The sequence below is a fragment of the Macrotis lagotis genome, chromosome 1, assembly GCF_037893015.1.
Source record: "Macrotis lagotis isolate mMagLag1 chromosome 1, bilby.v1.9.chrom.fasta, whole genome shotgun sequence".
NCBI classification, from domain to species: Eukaryota; Metazoa; Chordata; class Mammalia; order Peramelemorphia; family Peramelidae; genus Macrotis; species Macrotis lagotis.
Genome location: NC_133658.1, coordinates 808,036,039 through 808,054,475, shown reverse-complemented (window position 1 = coordinate 808,054,475; position 18,437 = coordinate 808,036,039). Strand labels below are relative to the sequence as shown.

General features: G+C 34.3%; 1 pseudogene; it reads left to right on the top strand.

Annotated features, from left to right (window-relative positions):
• The first annotated feature begins 9,538 nt into the window (after nt 1-9,538).
• Nucleotides 9,539-10,403, top strand: LOC141507205 (arginase-1 pseudogene; annotated as a pseudogene).
• Nucleotides 10,404-18,437: the final 8,034 nt, after the last annotated feature.

Genomic DNA, 18,437 nt, shown 5'->3' with positions numbered 1-18,437 from the left:
TATAGAAATCTATCTTACTAGAGAAAAATGAAAGGAAAGTGATGGGATAAGGGGGAATGGGGAGAGGGAAGGAGGGAGTAGGTGATGGAAGAGAGGGAAAGGGTACTCAGATAAATAAACTTCTCAATAGGGACAGGATGAAAGGAGAGAGAGAATGGAATAGATGAGAGTGGGGAGAAATAGAATGGAGGTAAATACAGTTAATGGTAGCAACTGAGGGAAAAATATTGAAACAACTTCTCTGGTGGCAATGATAGGGAAAGCAACTCATCCCAGAGACAGAGCCATTGGAATTTGAACAAGACAGAAGTATACTTTTTCTCCCTTTCTCACTGTTCTTGTGGTTTCTCATCTTTTTTGAGTGGAGAAGATTTATGATTATTCTCACAACAATATAACTGTAATAATATAAAATAAATTTAAAAAAAGAAATCATAAATGATTGGACTCTAAAGAACATTGGAATGAATTACTGATCCTGAGTGCAGGGAGCAGAGCCAAGAAAAAATGTACACATGAACAAAAATATTGGAAATTATCAACCTTGATGGAAGCAGCTCTTCTCAGCAGTTTAGAGAACTAGGACAACTGTATTAAATCTGCTATGGACAATGTTATCCCCGTTCATGAATTAAAAAAAAATTCCTTCAGAATTTGATGAACTCTTTATAAAAATTATCTCTTATGTATATCTTGCCCTTAATCCTGATTAATCTATAAACATGTAGACCAATATTATGTGTGTACAGTGCTTTTATTTTTTCATCCATATGCACATGTATATTTTTATGTTACAAAATTTCCTTCTACCCTCCCTTCCCAACACCCTTCTCTCAGGAGCAGTCAGGTTAGCATTGTGCATACATATTTTTGATAAAGATGTTTACAGATTAGTCATTTTCAGTAGGAAGAATTAGGAATAAGGGAAAGATACGTAAGAGAGAATTTTTATAATGTGTTCAGCAGATTCTGAAGTATTTTCTTTTTTGATTTTATTATTGTTTTGTTTTTCTATCATTGGATGGGGATAATATTTTTCATAGCCATTGTAAGAAGGTTGTCGAAGAGGAGCTTATTCCATCAAGGTTCATCATCTCACAATGTTGTTGTTAATGTGTACATTATTCTATTGGTTCTTACCTATTCCCTTAGCAATAGGTCTTGTAACTCATTCCATACTTTTCTAGACTCTGACCATTTATGTTCTTATAGCACAATAATGTTCCATAGTATTCATGTACCGTAACTTGTTTAGCCATTTCCCAATTGATTGGCCTCCCCTAAGTTTCCATTTCTTTGACTTTACAAAAAGAGTTGTTGCATTTTGGAACATGTAGGACTTTTCCCATTTTTTTACAATTTCTTCCTGATATAGTCATAGAATTGGAATTGTTGTGTCAAATGGTATGAACAGTTTTATTGCTCTTTGGGCATAGTTCCATAGTGCTCTCCAGAATGGTTGGATTCATTTACAGCTCTACCAGCAAAGCATCAATGTCCCAATTCTCCCACAAACTCTCCAGAATTGATCATTTTCCCTTTTTTGTCAGTTTAGCCAATCTTATAGGTGTGAAGTGATATCTCATAGTGGTTTTTAATCTGCATTTCTCTAATCATTAATGATTTGGAGCATTTTTTCATATAATTATATATAATTTTAGTGTTTCATATCCTTTGAACATTTATCCTTGGGGAATAACTTGCAACTTTATAAATTTGATGCAATTCTCTATATGTTTTAGAAATGAGACCTTTATCAGACTTCCTAGTTGTGAATATTGTTTCCCAAATTTCTGCTTTCTAATTTTGGAAACATTGACTTTATTAGAACAAAAACTTTTTTTTAACTTAATATAATCAAAATCATTCATTTTGCACTTTATAATATGCTCTAATCCTTGCTTGGTCATAAATTTATTTCCTTTCCATAGATCTTATAGAAAGAGTATTTCTTAGTCTATTAATTTATCTGTGATATTGCTCTTTATGTCTAAATCCTGTACTCATTTTGACCTTATTTTTTATAGGGTGTGAGGTGTGGATCTATGCCTAGTTTTTGCCATACTATTTTCCAGTCTTATCAACAATTTTTGCCAAATAATGAGTACTTATCCCATGTTGTCTTTGGGTTGTAGACATTTACTATGACTTCTTTAGAACCTATCGTAATCCACTGATCCATTACTCTATTTCTTATCCATCACCAGGTGATTTTGATGATTGCATCTTCATAATATATATTTAGATCTGGCAGAGCTAGGCCACTTTCCTTTCCATTTTTTTTTATCAGTTCCCTTGCTATTCTTGACATTTTGTTCCTCCAGATTAACTTTGTAACTAATTTTTTTCTAGTTGTTTGTTAGTTGGAATTTTAATGGCACTGAAGAAGTAATTTAATTTGGGAAGAACTGTCATTTTTATTATATAAGTTAGACCTAACCACGAGCATTTCACATTTTTACAATTTACTAGATATGACTTTATTTGGGTGATAAGTGCTTTATAACTCTGTTAATAGTTTGTGTGGTTTTTTTGGGGAGGTAGATTCCCAAGTATTTAATGCTGTCTATAGTTATTTAAAAAAGAATTTCTCTTTCTGGCTCTTGCTCTTTGACTTTGTTTTTCATATATGGAAATGCTGATGATTTATGAGGGTGTATTTAATATTCTGCTACACAGTTGAATTTGTTAATTGTTTCAAGGAGTTTTTAAGATGATTTTCTCAGATTCTCTAAGTATTCCATCATATCATCTGCAAAGCGTGAAAGTTTTGCTTCCTCATTGCAAATTCTGATTCTTTCAATTTATTTTTTCTTCTCTATATTCTACTGCTAGCATTTCTTTTTTTTTTCATCTGTTATTTTTATTTTCTTTTCAATGTATATAGGCAGGTTTGTTGTATGATTTCTTTTTTTTTAAATTTTCATCCATTTGAACATGTATATTTCCAAGTTACAAAATTTCCCTCCAGCCTCCCCTAAGCCAAGATCAGTCAGATTAGCATTTTACATACATATTTTAATAAATATGGTTACAAATTAATAACTTTTGGTATGAGGAACTGGGTTTAAGGGAAAGAGATTCATAAGAGATAATTTTTATTAAGTGTTCAACAGAGTCAGAAAAGTTGTTTATGCGTGTCTGTGTGTGTGTGTGAGTGTGTGTGTGTGTGTGTGTGTGTGTGTGTGTGTTGTTTTCTTTTGTTTTTCTTCTGAATGGTTTTAATATAGTCCATAGCCGGTCAAATACAGTTGTCCCTGCTCTCTGGATTGCTGAGAGGAGTTGCTTACATCAAGACTGTTCATCTCAAGGTGTTGCTGTTGCTGTGTACATTGTTCTACTCCCTTTGCTCAGCATCAGATCCCTTAAGTCATACCATGCTTCTCTAGAATCAGACCATTTATGGTTTCTTATAGAAGAATAGTATTCCATAGTACATTTGTGCCATAACTTATTTAGTCATTCCCCAATTGATGGCGTCCCCTCAATTTCCAATTCTTTGTCATTACAAAAAGAACTGCTGGGAATGTTTTGTAACATGTGGGAGTTCTCCATTTTTTATAATTTCTTCTGTATATAGACCTAGAATTGGAATTGTTGTGTCAGAGGGTATGAACAGTTTTATTTCTCATCTTGGCTAATCTCATAGGTGTGAAAAGATACCTCATTGTTGTTTTGATTTGCATTTCTCTAATAAATAATGATTTGGAACATTTTTCATATGTTTATGTAGCTTTACTTTCTTCTTTTGCAAACTGCTCATATCCTTTGAGCATGTATCAATTGGGGAGTGACTTGTGACCTCATAAATTTGATGCAATTCTCTGTATATTTTAGAAATCAGACCTTTCTTTTACTTCTCTACTATAACGAATGGAAATGGGCATCCTTGTTTCATTCCTGATTTTATTGGAAATACTTCAAGTTTATTCCCATTACATATAATATTTGTTGATTGTTTTAGATAGATACTAATTGTTATTATAAGAAAAACTCAATTTACTCCTAAAATTTCTAGTATTTTTAAAAGGAATGGATTCTGCATTTTTCTGAAAGACTTTTTCAGCATCTGTTGAGATAATCATATGATTTCTGTTGGTTTTGCTATTGATCTGTTTAATTATGTCATGTGTTTTCCTAATGTTGAACCATCCCTGCTTTCCTGGTAAAAATCCAACATGATCTTGGTGTATTAACCTGGTAATTACAGTCATTGCTAAGATTTTATTTAAGTTTTTTAATATCAATATTCATTAGGGAGATTGGTCTGTAATTTTCTTTTTCTGTTTTGGTTCTTCCTGGTTTAGGTATCAGCATCATATTGGTTTCATAAAAGGAGTTTGACAGAACTCCTTCCTCTCCTATTTTTTGAAATTATTTATGTAGAATAGGAATTAATTGCTCCTTAAATGTTTGGTAGAATTCACTTGTAAATCCACCTGGACCTGGAGACTTTTTCTTAGGGAGTTTATTGATGTTTTCTTCAAAGTCCTTTTTTTCTGAAATGGAGTTATTTAAGTAATTTATTTTCTCTCCTGTTAATCTGGAGAGTTGATATTTTTGTAAATGTTCATCCATTTCAGTCAGATCATCAAATTTGTTGGCATACAGTTTGGCAAGATAGCTCCAAATTATCTCTTAGTTTCCTCCTCATTGGTAGTTAGTTCACCCTTTTCATTTTGGATACAGGTTGTTTGGTTATCTTCTTTCTATTTTTTTAATCAGATAAGCTAAGGGTTTATGTATTTTATTGTTTTTTTTACAAGACCATCTTTTATTTTATTTATGAGATCCATTTTTTTTCTTTCTTCCAGTTTTATTAATATGTCCCTTGATTTTCAGAATTCCTAATTTGGTATTTAATTGGGCATATGTAATTTTGTTTTTTAGGTTTTTCAGTTGCATACCCAATTCATTGATCTCCTCTTTTTCTATTTTATTCCTATGGGTATTCAGAGATATAAAGTTTCCCCTAAAAATTGCCTTGGCTATGTCCCATAAATTTTGGTTTGATGTCTCATTATTATCATTTTCTTGGATATAATTATTGATCATGTCTATTATTTGTTGCTTGATTCACCCATTATTTAAGATAAAGTTATTTACTTTCCACTTCTTGGTTTCTCTTTCTATGACCCTTTATAACATGTAATTTTTCTTGAATCATGGTCTGACATTGAAAAACTTTCAAAACATGTAATTGGAAAAATAAAATGAAATATCATTTGGGAAAAAAAGACAAATATGAAACTGTCCCTGCCCTTCTTCATCACCCAACAGCTTATGATTGCACAATAGACACATATTAAATTGGAATAGAAAAACTAAAAAACTAATAGAAAAGCCTAGTCTAGTTCCAGATAATTCCATTAAGTAGCTTCAAATTGAGTAAGTCAAATCACTATTCTGTGTTTCAAAAATAATAGGGAGAGTAATTCAAAATTATACAATTTTAATGCATCATGGAGCACTTCCCTCTCTAAAGCATAGGAGATGGGTAATTCAATTATTTCTTTCTCTTTTACTAAATGAGGAAATTAATAATTTGGTTGAAGATTTACCCATGGCCACATGTAGAATGTTGTGAACAGAACTAGAACCTGTACCATTTCCTTGATGCCAGGTCTACTATTCATTCAATTTTCTCTCTACTAAGTTGTATAGATTTCTGTTTTATAGTAACTTTTTCACTTAACAAATTTATGACTGTGCTACAAAGAACGAACTCTCAATCTGTGACAATGACAAAATTACTTAAACGTTTTTTTGTGGTTCAGTTGCTTCATCTGTGTAGGGTGTGTTCAAGGAAGACTAGAACCTTTGATGTGAGGGCTGCTGAGATGTGTTCAGTGCTAATTTCTACCCTTGATATCCACCTGAAACACCTAACTCTTACCTGTGGCTCCAAGAAACTGTAACATGCACATAGGTTACCAGGTAAACTATTTTTACAGGTGGGCTAAACCAGGTTGAGCATAACCGAGAGTCTCCAGTTCATTGTTAAGTTGTGGAGGGTGACTTACCCAAGCTTGTGAAGGTTTCCATTGGTGGAATTGGCAGATGATAACACTTCATTCCAACAACCATGAGGACAGATGAAGCAGGTGCTGTGGAGTGTTTAGAGCCTGGTTAGATATCAAGGAAACCAAGATCATCCACTGCATCTAGACTCATCACCAATTATTTTTACTCTTTCTTGCCTTGCTGGATCATGATGACTTTGGAAGAGAGAGTGAAGCAAATAACTTCATACAGCTCTACTTCACTTAAATCCAATTTACACATGCATCATAAGACATCACCCATACTTCACCATTTTTTAAAGTCCTGTGGTGACAAGCAAGTGATGAAGCAGCAGGTGAGGAAATAGTGGGAGCTGCAGTCCCAACCTTGCTCACAGGCAGCCCAGGCCATAGGGCTGAAAAGCTGCAGTGAAATTCAGCAGCCCCCTGGGTGAGTGAGCAACCCTTCTAAGGATGCCACTACTCACCTCCTGATGTGAAGAAGGGACTAGAAAAGGTACTCTAAAGTGCACACATTCATAAACAACCAAGATCCAATAGACCTGAAAAATGAGCAACTCTTGTTGAGAGAGGATTTGGCAGATATCATATCTAAATAGTAGCCCCAAGTGAAACAAGGCTGCAAATGAGGATCAGCTTACTGAAGTTGGAGTTGGATACACATGTTTCTGGATGGCCACAGTGAAGGGGAACTCCATGAAGGCAGGGTAGGTTTTGCAATCTAAACTGATCTACTCAACATTATTAAATGCCTACCAAAAGAAGTGAACATCAGGCTCATGATAATTTTACTTCCAATAAAATGTCTTGCCACCATCATCAGTGTTTATGCTCCAACCACTTATGTAGTTAAAGAAAAATTTTATAAAGCCTTGGAGGCCTTTATCATTGATGTACCAAAAAAGTATAACCTCATATTTCTGGGTGACTTTAATACCAGTGTAGATTCAGATTACCAGACCTGAAAGGGAATCCTTGGGTAAAATGGAGTTGGAAATAACAAATAGCAATGGTAACCTACTACTGAAGACTTGCTTATCTCATGACATCATCATAAAAACAGTCTTCCATTTACTTAAACATAATAGAGCTTCCCCATCATAGCAGACATTGGTATCTAATACATTATTTGATCAGAAGAAGAAGAAGAAGGAACAGCCAAGATATGAGAGTGAAAAAGGCAATGTATAATGCAGAGTGCTGGACTGATCACCAACTCATCCTTTCTAAGCTAAATAGTCACATGTAACTAAAGTGGCAGGTTCAAGGCAAAATTATTCCTAGAATATTTAATGTCAAGATATTAGTTTCTCTCTCTCTCTCTCTCTCTCTCTCTCTCTCTCTCTCTCTCTCTCTCTCAGCAGGAATAGTGTGTTGCTAATTTGGAGAAAAACCAACACACAGTTGGCAATCAATAGAGGAGCAGAAAAAGGGTGGGCAACTTTTAGTGATCTGCATTTGCTCATCTGGACCAGAATACTCACAAATATCAAGGCTGGTTTGCTGAAAATGATGGGGAAATACTGAAGCTGATAACTGAAAAACAAGAACTCCATGGGATTTGCCAGCAGGATAGTTCATCCATTTCTAGGAAGGCAGCATTTAATTCCATCAAAAGTAAAGTACAATTGAAGTTTAAAGAGATGCAGGACTTGACTCAGTAAGGAGGCAGATGAAATTCAGTTTTATGCAGACAGTAACAAACCCAAATGCTTTTATGATGCACTAAAGCCTATTTCTGGGCCAAAGTCAATGGTGTATCTCAACTACTAAATTCTCATGAGTCCATTGATTAACAATAAGGACATGATCCTAGAGAGATGAGATGAGCACTTCCATATGGTTCTTAACAGGCCATCATCAATCACATTAAAGTCATTCTGTCCCTAGATGAAATTACAACTGAAGAAGTTTTAAATATCATTAAGCTCCCTTCAAATGGCAAAGCCCTTGGTACTGATTCCATTCCAGTTGAGATCCATAATGTGAGGGGTCCTTTGCTTATCCAATAACTGACTGAAATTTCCCAGGTTATATGGCATGAAGTGGTTATTCCCCAAGAATTCAAAGATGCTGCCATTATCCTTCTCTATAAAAAGGAAAGGGAATAGATTGTCCTTTGACAATCACAAAAATATTTACTTTTTTTAGTGATAGCTAGTAAGATTCTTGCCAGAGTCCTCAATAGGATGGTCCTTCACCTGGAATATTGTCACATCCCTGAAAGCCAGTGTGGATTAAGACAGGATTGAGGAATAGTTGATATGGTATTTACTGCCCAACAACTCCATGAAAAATGCCTGGAACAGAACAGCCCAGAAGAGAACAGAGCAGAACAGAACAGAACAACATTTGTAGACCTGAACAAGGCCTTTGATATCATCAGTGATGAGGTTTTATGGAAAATTATGTGAAAATTTGGTTGCTCAGAGAATTTCATCTACATTGTACATCAATCTCATGATGGTGTGCTTGCCCAGGTTCTGGATAGTGGACAATGCTCCTGACATTTTCTGGTTACCAATGGTTACCATCCTTGCTCCCATGCTTTTTACTTGATGTTTTCAGCCGTATTATCAAATGCCTTCACTAATAGTAAATTCTTCAACTTGAAAAGACTTCAAGCTAAGACCAATGTGAAGAGAGTGTTGGTGCGATCTTCTGTTTGGAGATGAAACAAAATATGGGTCATTTCTCTGCTGCTTGTGTTCATTTTGGTTTAACAATTAACACCAATAAAGCACAGGTTCTCCATACCACACCATCCATAAGTGAAAACATTGATTATAGCAAATGGAGAAGTTTTGTGTACAGTGGACAATTTCATTTACCTTGTCAGTGACCTAGTCAGGGAGGTACACATTGAAAATGAGGTTAACACACATTTCCAGAGCTAGCTCAGGATTTGGGAGACTCTGAAAGAAAGTATGGGAGAAAAGAGGTATTAGATTAATTACCAAATTGAAAGTCTACAGAGCCATTGTGCTCACCTCATTGCTTTATGCTTGTGAAATCTGGACAGACTGCCAGTGTTATGTAAGGAAACTGAATCATTTCCATTTAAATTGTCTTAGAAAGATTCTACAGATTACATGGAAGGAAAAGGTACCAGACACTGAGGTCCTTTCTCAAGCTGAATTGCCTAGTATTCCAACAGAGATCACAGCTACAATGGGCATATTGTTAGAATGCCAGAAGTTTGCTTGCCAAGACGATTATTCTATGGAGAACTCAAAGATGGCAAGACTCCTAAGGCAATCAGAAGAGGCTATACTGGAATACCCTGAAGGTCTCTCTTAAGAACTTTGGAATTGCTATGGTTAGGAGCTCAAGACAATCTGTTGATATTGGGGAATTTTAGTGACACATGAAATCCTTCTATTCAGGAGGTGGAGAGTTTCTATTATAAATGGAGCCTGGAGTGCCCTCTGTCACTCAGAGCTGCAGCTGGCACCTGGAGAAGGAACTATCTGTCTGTCCTTTTGGAATATAGATAAGAGGAGCCTCAGAACAGTATGAGATCCAAACCAAAGAAAGTTGGAATCATCAGAACACCATTCTCAAAAGGACAGCCATGAAGAGGGGTGGAAGCAGGCCCTCAAGTACTGAGAAATGCTGGCTTAGCTCAAAAACTTAACGAACAAGACTGTGATGTGAAAGATTATGGGAATCTATCCTTTGTGGATGTGCCCAATGATACCCCTTTTTAAATTGTGAAGAACCCAAGAACTGTGGGTAAAACTAAAGATCAGCTGGCTGAAGTGGTGACAGAAATGAAGAAGAATGGGAGAACCAGCTTGGTACTTGGCAGGGATCACAGTTTGGTGATTGGAAGTATCTCTGGTCATGCCAAAGTTCATCCTGATCTTTGTGTCAATTTGGGTGCATGCTCATAGTGATATCAACACTCCTCTGAAAACTATATGTGGCAACTTGCATGGGCAGCTGTGTCCTTTCTTTTGAAGGAACTAAAGGGGAAGATCCCTAAAGATCTGGGTAATAACTTTTTTTTCAGTGACTGAAGGAGATAAGCTTGGTATTGTCAAGATGATGGAAGAAACACTGAGTTACCTAATAAGAAGGAGGAAAAGACCAATTCATCTGAATTATGATGTGGATGGGTTGGATCTATCTTTCACACCAGCTTCTGTCACACCTGGAGGCCTGACTTATACAGAAGGTCTCTATATTACAGAGGAAATCTATAAAACAGGGTTGCTCTCAAGATTAGACATAATGGAAGTCAATCCATCTCTTGGGAAAACACCAGAAGAAGTAAACTGAGCAGTGAATACTGCTATTGCATTAACTTTGTGATGCTTTGGAGTAGCTCGAGAACACAACTATGAGTGCCAATTGGCTGTAAAGAAGTCTGAATAATTCTGAAAAGGAACTGGGGGAGGTAGAAGGTGGGAAGAGAACTGATAAAAATTGAATGGTGGCTAACAATAAGCAGCTTTAAAAATTGTACTTAAATTTACACTTTCCCCAAAGCCTTTTGGCAAATGTTAATAGGTAGATTATTAAAGTCCTGATCCCTTCTTTAGTGTGAAATCAATATATTTTTGTTTGCCCTCTAATCAAGGGGAAAGACTTATAAGTGTGCTTGGGGAAGAGATATATAAACTTGAGGCAAATTCATTAATTTGCTGTTAGCTGGTTTAATAATCTAAATACATATACAGTGATAACTAGTAACAGAAGACAAAAGCATTAATTTGTTATTTGCCATTGTGTTCCTGCCCATAAATCTATGGTAGGGACCAAATATGTTAATAATAAACAGATGATATGTGTCAGCACAGACTATATTCACCCAACCAATAGTTTAGTTCTTAGAAGGAAAAATAGTTTCAGTAAGATTTTATGCTTTGTACCAGTAATGCTAGAAATTTATTTTTGTAAGAAATATCTTAACCTTGTGAAATATTTGATTAAATAATTTAAATAAGTCTATGTAGGGGAAATGCCTTGTCATGAAGTTTCTATTTTCCAAAATGTCTATTAATAAAAACACTTTGTCACATTAAAAAAATGCACTTTGGAATTACAATCAAATTAGACCAACTATGGTCAATATTATCCCCATCTAGAAGAAGAAAAGTAAAACAAAAAAAGGAAAAAACAGCTTTCAGAATCTGTTGAACACTTTATAAAAATTATCTCTTATAAATCTCTTTCCCTTAATTCTAATTCCTCATACTGAAAATGGCTGTTCTAGAACTATGTTTATCAAAAAGCTTGAGATAGTGTATCCTCAACCCTGAAATCAGAACCCCACCTCAACAAAGAGTGAATATCAAGTCACAGACTAGGGAAATGATCCAACACTAGAAGATAAAAAATTATAGACAATTTCTTTAGTCAAAGGATCAAAATATGCACTCAGAAGAAAATAACAAAGTCAAAATTTGTGAATACGAAACTTTCAAGAAAAACATGAATTGGACTGAGGTCATGGAAGAGTGAAAAAAATTGAAAATTAAATAAGGGAGGTAGCAGAAAAACTGGAAAGAGAAATTATAGCAATGCAGGAAAATAATGAATTCAAATCAATAATTTGGTGAAGGAAATACAAAAACATACTGAAAAAAATAACATCTTAAAAAAGTTTGGGTCAAATTGAAAAAAGTGGTCAAAAAAGCCAATGAGGATAAGAATGACTTAAAAATGGAAATAATTGAATGGAAAAAGAGATACAAAAACTGTCTGAAGAAAATAATTCCTTAAAATATAATGAAGCCTTAGCTGATGTTATGTGAAAAATTATTAAAAAATACCAAACTGAAAGATAGAAAAACTAGATGAAAATATGAAATACCTCATTGTAAACACAATTGTCCTAGGAAACAGATCAAAGTAAAATAATAAAAAAAAATTAACTGAAAGGCTGACAAAAAGAAGATCCTAAACATCATTTTTCAAGAAATTATCCAGGAAAACAATTGCTTCCTGAAAGAGATTACAGAGATAAAACTGCCAGTAATACTTTTGAAAAGCCATAATTAAGATAACACAAGATTTAGCAGATTCTACATTAAGGGATCACAGACTTTGAAATTTGATATTTTGGGAGGCCAAAGAGATTACAACCAAGGATCATCTACATAGAAAAACTGAACATATGCTTTCAGGGGGAAATATGGATATTCGATGAAATAGGAGACTTTCAAACTTTGCTGATGAATTGACCAAACCTGAAGAGGAAATTTGTTCTTCAAATAAAAGACTCAAGTGAAGCATAAAACAAGTAAATAGAAAAGACAGGTCATAAGGGACTTAATCATGTTGTACTGCTAATATTTCTGCATGGGAAGATGATACTGATAACTCATATGAACTTTCTGATTTATTAGGGCAGGTAGAAGGAGCATATACAGTACCATACCAAACTACCAAATAATTATTTTTACCAAATGAGAAAAAAATACTAACAAAATTCATGTGGAGCAACAAAAGTTCAAAAATAGCAAGGGAACTGATGAAAAAAATAGAAAGAAGGTGGTCTAGCTCTACCAGATCTAAAAACTATGAAGCAGCAGTCATCAAAACTGCCTGGTACTAGTTCAGAAATAGAATAATGTATCAGTGCATTAGTATAGGATCAAAAGAAACCATAGAAAATGACTACAGCAATTTACTGTTTAACAAACACAAAGATATCAGCTTCTGTGATAAGAACTCACTATTTGACAAAATTTATTGGGAAAACTGAAAAATAGTATGGCAAAAACTAGGTATAGTCCCATATCTCATACCCTTTACCAAAGGTCAAAATGGGTACAGGATTTAGACATAAAGGGTGACATCATAGATAAATTAACAGAATAAGAAACACCATCTATCATATCTATGATCAAACAAGAATTAGAGTACATTATAAACTGCTAAATGAATAATTTTGACTCTATTAAATTAAAAAGGGTTTGCACTAATTAAATCAATGTTGCCAAAATTAGAAGGAAAGGAGAAACCTGGGAAACAATCTTCACAGCTAGGAGTTCTGATAAAGGTTTCATTTCTAAAATATATAGGGAATTAAAACAACAGTGAGGTATCACTTCACACTTATCAGATTGGCCAAGATGAGAAAAAGGGGAAATGATCAATGTTGGAGAGGTTGTGGGAGGACTGGGACATTAATGCATTGCTGATGGAGTTGTGAATGGATCCAACCATTCTGGAAAGCAATATGGAACTATGCCCAAAGAGCAATAAAAATGTTCATTCTCTTTGATCCAGAAGAAATTATATAAAATAGGAAAAGGTCCACAAGTTCTAAAATATTCATAGCAGCTCTTTTTGTAGTGACAAAGAAATGGAAATTGAGGGGATGCTTATCAATTAGGGAATGGCTAAACAAGTTATGGTGCATGAATACCATGGACTATGACTGCTCAATAAGAAATCAAAAATAGTTGGGCTCTAGAAAAGCATGGAATGAGTTACAGCATCTTATCCTGAGCAACTTTAGCAGAACCAAGAGAACAATGTACACATTAACAACATCATGGTGAGATGATCAATCTTGTTGGAAGCAATTAGTCTCAGCAGTTCAGAGCTAGGACAACTGTTTTAGATGAGCTATGTTAAATGTTATCTCTAAGTAGAGGAAGAAAAATAAAACAAAAACAGCAAAAACAGCAAAAAAAATCAGGACATTCAGAATCTGATAAAACTTTATAAAATTGTCTTGTATGTATCTCTTTCCCTTAATCCTAATTCATCCTAACAAAAATGACTAATCTTTAAACATATTTATCAAAAATATGTATTTACAATGCTAACCTGACTGTTCATTGCTGAGGGGAGGGGGGTGGGGTGGAAAGGAAGGGAGGAAGGAAATTTTGTAATTTGAAAATATGTATGTGCATACAAATGAAAAAAATACAGAAATTAAAAAAATTAAATCTAAAAAAAGGTTATATAGACAAGGGAAAGGTGAGATTTGAAATTGAAAAGGACTTAATTGATGAGAGAAGAATGTACTGGGAGAAAGAGCAAAATTATGTAAGTTATTTTGCATAAGACAGGTAATGGAGTGGAAGAAGGGGAAGGTTAGAGAGAGAAATCGATCCATACAATCATCAGAATTGGCTCAGAGAGGGAATAACATACACACTCATTTGTATATAGATATATATCTTACACTAGAGGAAAGTATGAAAAGAAAGATATGGAAGCAAGGGAAAATGGGGTGAAGGTGATAGAAGGGTGAGAAGATTGTGGCAATAGATATTCAGATGCAAAACATTTTTGTAAAGGAACAAATTGAAAGGAGAGAGAATAGAATAAATAGGAGGTGGGTGGGAATAGAATGGAACAAAAGCATATGTGAGAAAAAATATTGAAGCAAGGTTCTTTGATAAATACCTCATTCCTCAAAAACAGAGAACTGAGTCAAATTTAAAAACAATAAGTCATTCCCCCAATTGATAAACTATTGAGTTATTTGAACAATTTTCAGATTGAAATTATCAATGCAATCAATTTAAATCATTTTTAACTCACTCCAGATAGAAGAAATATAGTTGGAAGAATTCTGAGAATTATATCTATTGACTAATAGTACAAAAAAGAGAAAAATGGCAAATATTGGAAGGGATAGAGGAAACTTGAGACAGTAATGCATTGTTGGAAGAGTTGCAAAATGATTCAACAATTATGTAGAGCAATTTGAAACAACACCCAAAGGGCTATGGAATCACACCTAACCCTTAACCTAGCAGTACCATTGCTAGGTCTATATTCCAGAAGAGATGAAATATGGGAATAAAATAATAAATCTATGTAAGGACATTTAGAAGAGCACTTTTCTGGTGGCAGGAAGTTAGAGATTGAGGGTATGCCTAGTGTTTTGGTAATGGATAGTATGTGATTAAGATGAAATGTCATTTTGTCATGGGAAATGAGGAATAGGATGTTCTCAACAACAACCAAAACACGTCGATGAGCAGATTCAATGGGAAATATACTTTATACAAAGTACCAACAATATTGAAGGATGATAAGCTGTGAATTATCTACCTTGTCAAAGCAATGCCATGACCCAAGAGACCTCTGAAGAATTTATGATAAAGAATATTATCCATCCAAAGACAACTGGTGCTGTCTAAATACAGACTGAAACATGTTTTTTTCACTTTACTTTTCTTGTGATTTCTTTTGGGGGGGGGGTTATTATTTTTTTTTTTAGATTTTTCAAGGCAATGGGCTTGCCCAAGGCCACACAGCTAGGTAATTATTAAGTATCTGAGGTCGGATTTGAACCCAGGTACTCCTGACTCCAAGGCCAGTGCTCTATTCACTGCGCCACTTAGCCACCCTAACGGGGGGGGGGGTTAGTTTTACAACATGTCTATTTTAGCAATGTTTTTCATGACTACACATTTTTTAACATCAACTTGCTTTTTTGGTGAATGGAAGTGGGATGGGAGGAAACTCAAGATTTTGGAATTGAATGTAGATATTTGTTTCTGCATGTAAACAGGAAGGAGGGGTAAAATAAAATTAAATACACTAAGAAAAAATAAAAATGAAAAAATACATAGTTCTGGTCCTAATGAAATATACTGTCTAGAAAGGGAAAAAGATGCAAACACTATTAACTCTACTTCATGATATTATACAATGAAATGAATCGTCAAACAATAGCAGCAGCACTAAAACTACATGAATTTCATAGATATAGTACAGTGCACTCATAGGTTTAGAAGTGGCAACATTTTATTCACAGTACAATATTTTAAAGTAAATTCCCATAGTTTTTTCTCTGAAATATCCATGAAACATCAATAAATATCTATTATTTGTAATCTAAGAAAATTAAGAGGGACTTCCAGGGCAGAACCAAGATGGTGAGGGGAACTTGCCTGCTCCCAGAGCTTTTTACCTACCTAAAACTAAGTGAAGCCTCTACACAGCCATTAAAGCTACAAATCCCACAAAAGAAGACAAGATCAAAACAAGTTTTTAATTATGTACATCAATAAGGATCTTCAGTGAAGTTCTGTCTCTTTGAGGGGAAGGGGGGAGTAAAGGCCAGATAGACAGGAAAGTGGGAAAACCAGTGGGATGTTTTTAGTCACAGTGTACTCCAGGTTTTGAGTGCTTGACAATAGCAAAAGTCCTGTCAGCTAGGTAGCAAGCCAACAGGGAGGGTCCCAACCCCAAAGTTTGAATTTTTGCAACACTGGGGCAAAATTCAGGAGTGTTTTGGGAAGAAACCACTGCATAGGCAGAACCTGGACATAAAGAAGGAAACAAAACTCTGAAAGACAGTCCCTGGGCTTCATAGGCAACATCTTGGCCAATAATAGGCAGGGATCATACCCCAGCCCGAGCATAAAAAGCTTGGATCTATACTCCCTATATACCCTAGGAGCAGCACTCAAACAATCAAAATGAACAAAAATTCTAAAAAAGCACTTACTATAGAAAACTACTACAGATAACAATGTTAGCAATACCATCTCGGAAGTAGAAAGTCATGAAAAATAATCTGCAAGGGGAAGTCTCAAAAGAGTTTATGAACTGGACTCAATTCCATTTAAGCTCATAGAAGAGCTTAAAAAAGAATGTAGAAACCAAAGAAGAGAGGACGAAGAAAAAAAGAAAATGAGAGCCATGCAGGAAAATTAAGAAAAATTGACCAAAGAAATCAGCTCTTTTAAAAGTAAAAATAACAAACTGGAAAAAGAATATATAATTCTTCAAAAGATAAAATCAACCAACATGAAAGGTATACAATACATCTAAAACTCAAATCAACCAACTAGAAAGGGAATGCAACTCAGCAAAATGTAAACTGGAAAAAGGAAAAATAAAAGCTAACCCTAAAAATTAGAATTGGACAAATAGAAATCAATGAATCTATGAGAAATGCATTGGCATGTGAATGAATGTTGAAAAACTCGCATAACATGTAATTGGAAAAATAAAATATCAATAAAAAAGAGAAAATGAAGAGTGATTAGTAATAAACAAATGACTAAATAAAACTGAAAAAATTTAAGAAATTTAAGAACTAACAATGGGATCTTCTCACTCTAAGTTTCATGCAATTTATATTGACCTAGGACCTTGAGTGGAGGCACATGCTTTTACTCTCTACTATTGGTGAGACTAATACTGTTCATCAGCTCATAGATATGAGTTCTATGTTATGGTAAAGCTAAGACTAATTGGTTGTCTACACTGTCTTATATCATGTTAGCTCCGAGGAGCAGATGTTCATAAGACTGTCTAAGGAGTGGCAATGTCCTAGCTCAGAAAAACACAAAGGAAGTCAAAACTCCCATGCCAATGAACATTGTTCTTCTAGAATAGTTAAAAATGGGAGATCTGGTTTCAAAAGAACAGAAATAAAAATAAATTTGAATTAGGAATGTAAACTGTGTGCAATGTTTGTTATTTATCCTTTGTTCTAACAGAGGGTCAATGATAACAAATACATGATATATTGACTTTCAAGTGAATTGTATTTAAATGAAGCAGAGCTGTACAAAGTCATTAATCTTAATATTTCTCCCAGAATCTTGCCATTTTTGACAAGACACAGGTTGGTATGACTGGTCTACTTCTGAACTTAGGCTACAAATTCCAATGAGTTGCCCAATTTTTAGAATTAGTAAGAATATATCAATGTCTACCTGGATAATTTTTTAAATTTCTTTTAAAATATTTTAAAATGAGGAAGCATGGAAGGAAGGAAAGAACAAAGGGATAAAATATACAAAAGCATCCTAACATTCTTTTGCTTGATCCAACTGACAATCAGTGTTGGACAGTTAACATACCTATAATGATTAAAATTTTGTAGAATATTTTGCACATGTTAACTCATTTGATCTGTACTATGATTACATATATCTTGGCAGTTCACTTTTTTTCCAGGAAGAGTACCTAAAAGAAAATATAGATGACATTTTTCTTAAAATGTACATGGATATCATACTTACTGAGGAAGGCCCATGACAAATCATATTTTCAACTCCTTCGAACTCAAAACACTTAAAACCACAAATTGAAGCCATTCTTTAAAGACAAAGCTTGCCTGTTGTTTCCCCCATTTTGTTCTGCTGTGACATAAAGATGGTAAAGTGGATGTATATATGACTATGATACTATAATATCAATATTAAAACAAAGCAATAGTTACATTTGCCCAGTGTTAAAATGGACCTCCTCCAAGATAGCTGTGTATAGTTGGAAAGATAAAAGAGACTGAAATACAGACTCTGAATTTAACCATTCTTATCAATTCTCATTTCTTGGAAATGGATTCCAGTTCATATTTGTGCTTGTTCTGAAGCTTATTTATATACGTAGTATTAATTTTGGTGTTTAATATTTCCAGAAGTAAAGAGAATGAGAATCAATTATCCATTTTATTTTATCCATGTAAACATCTAA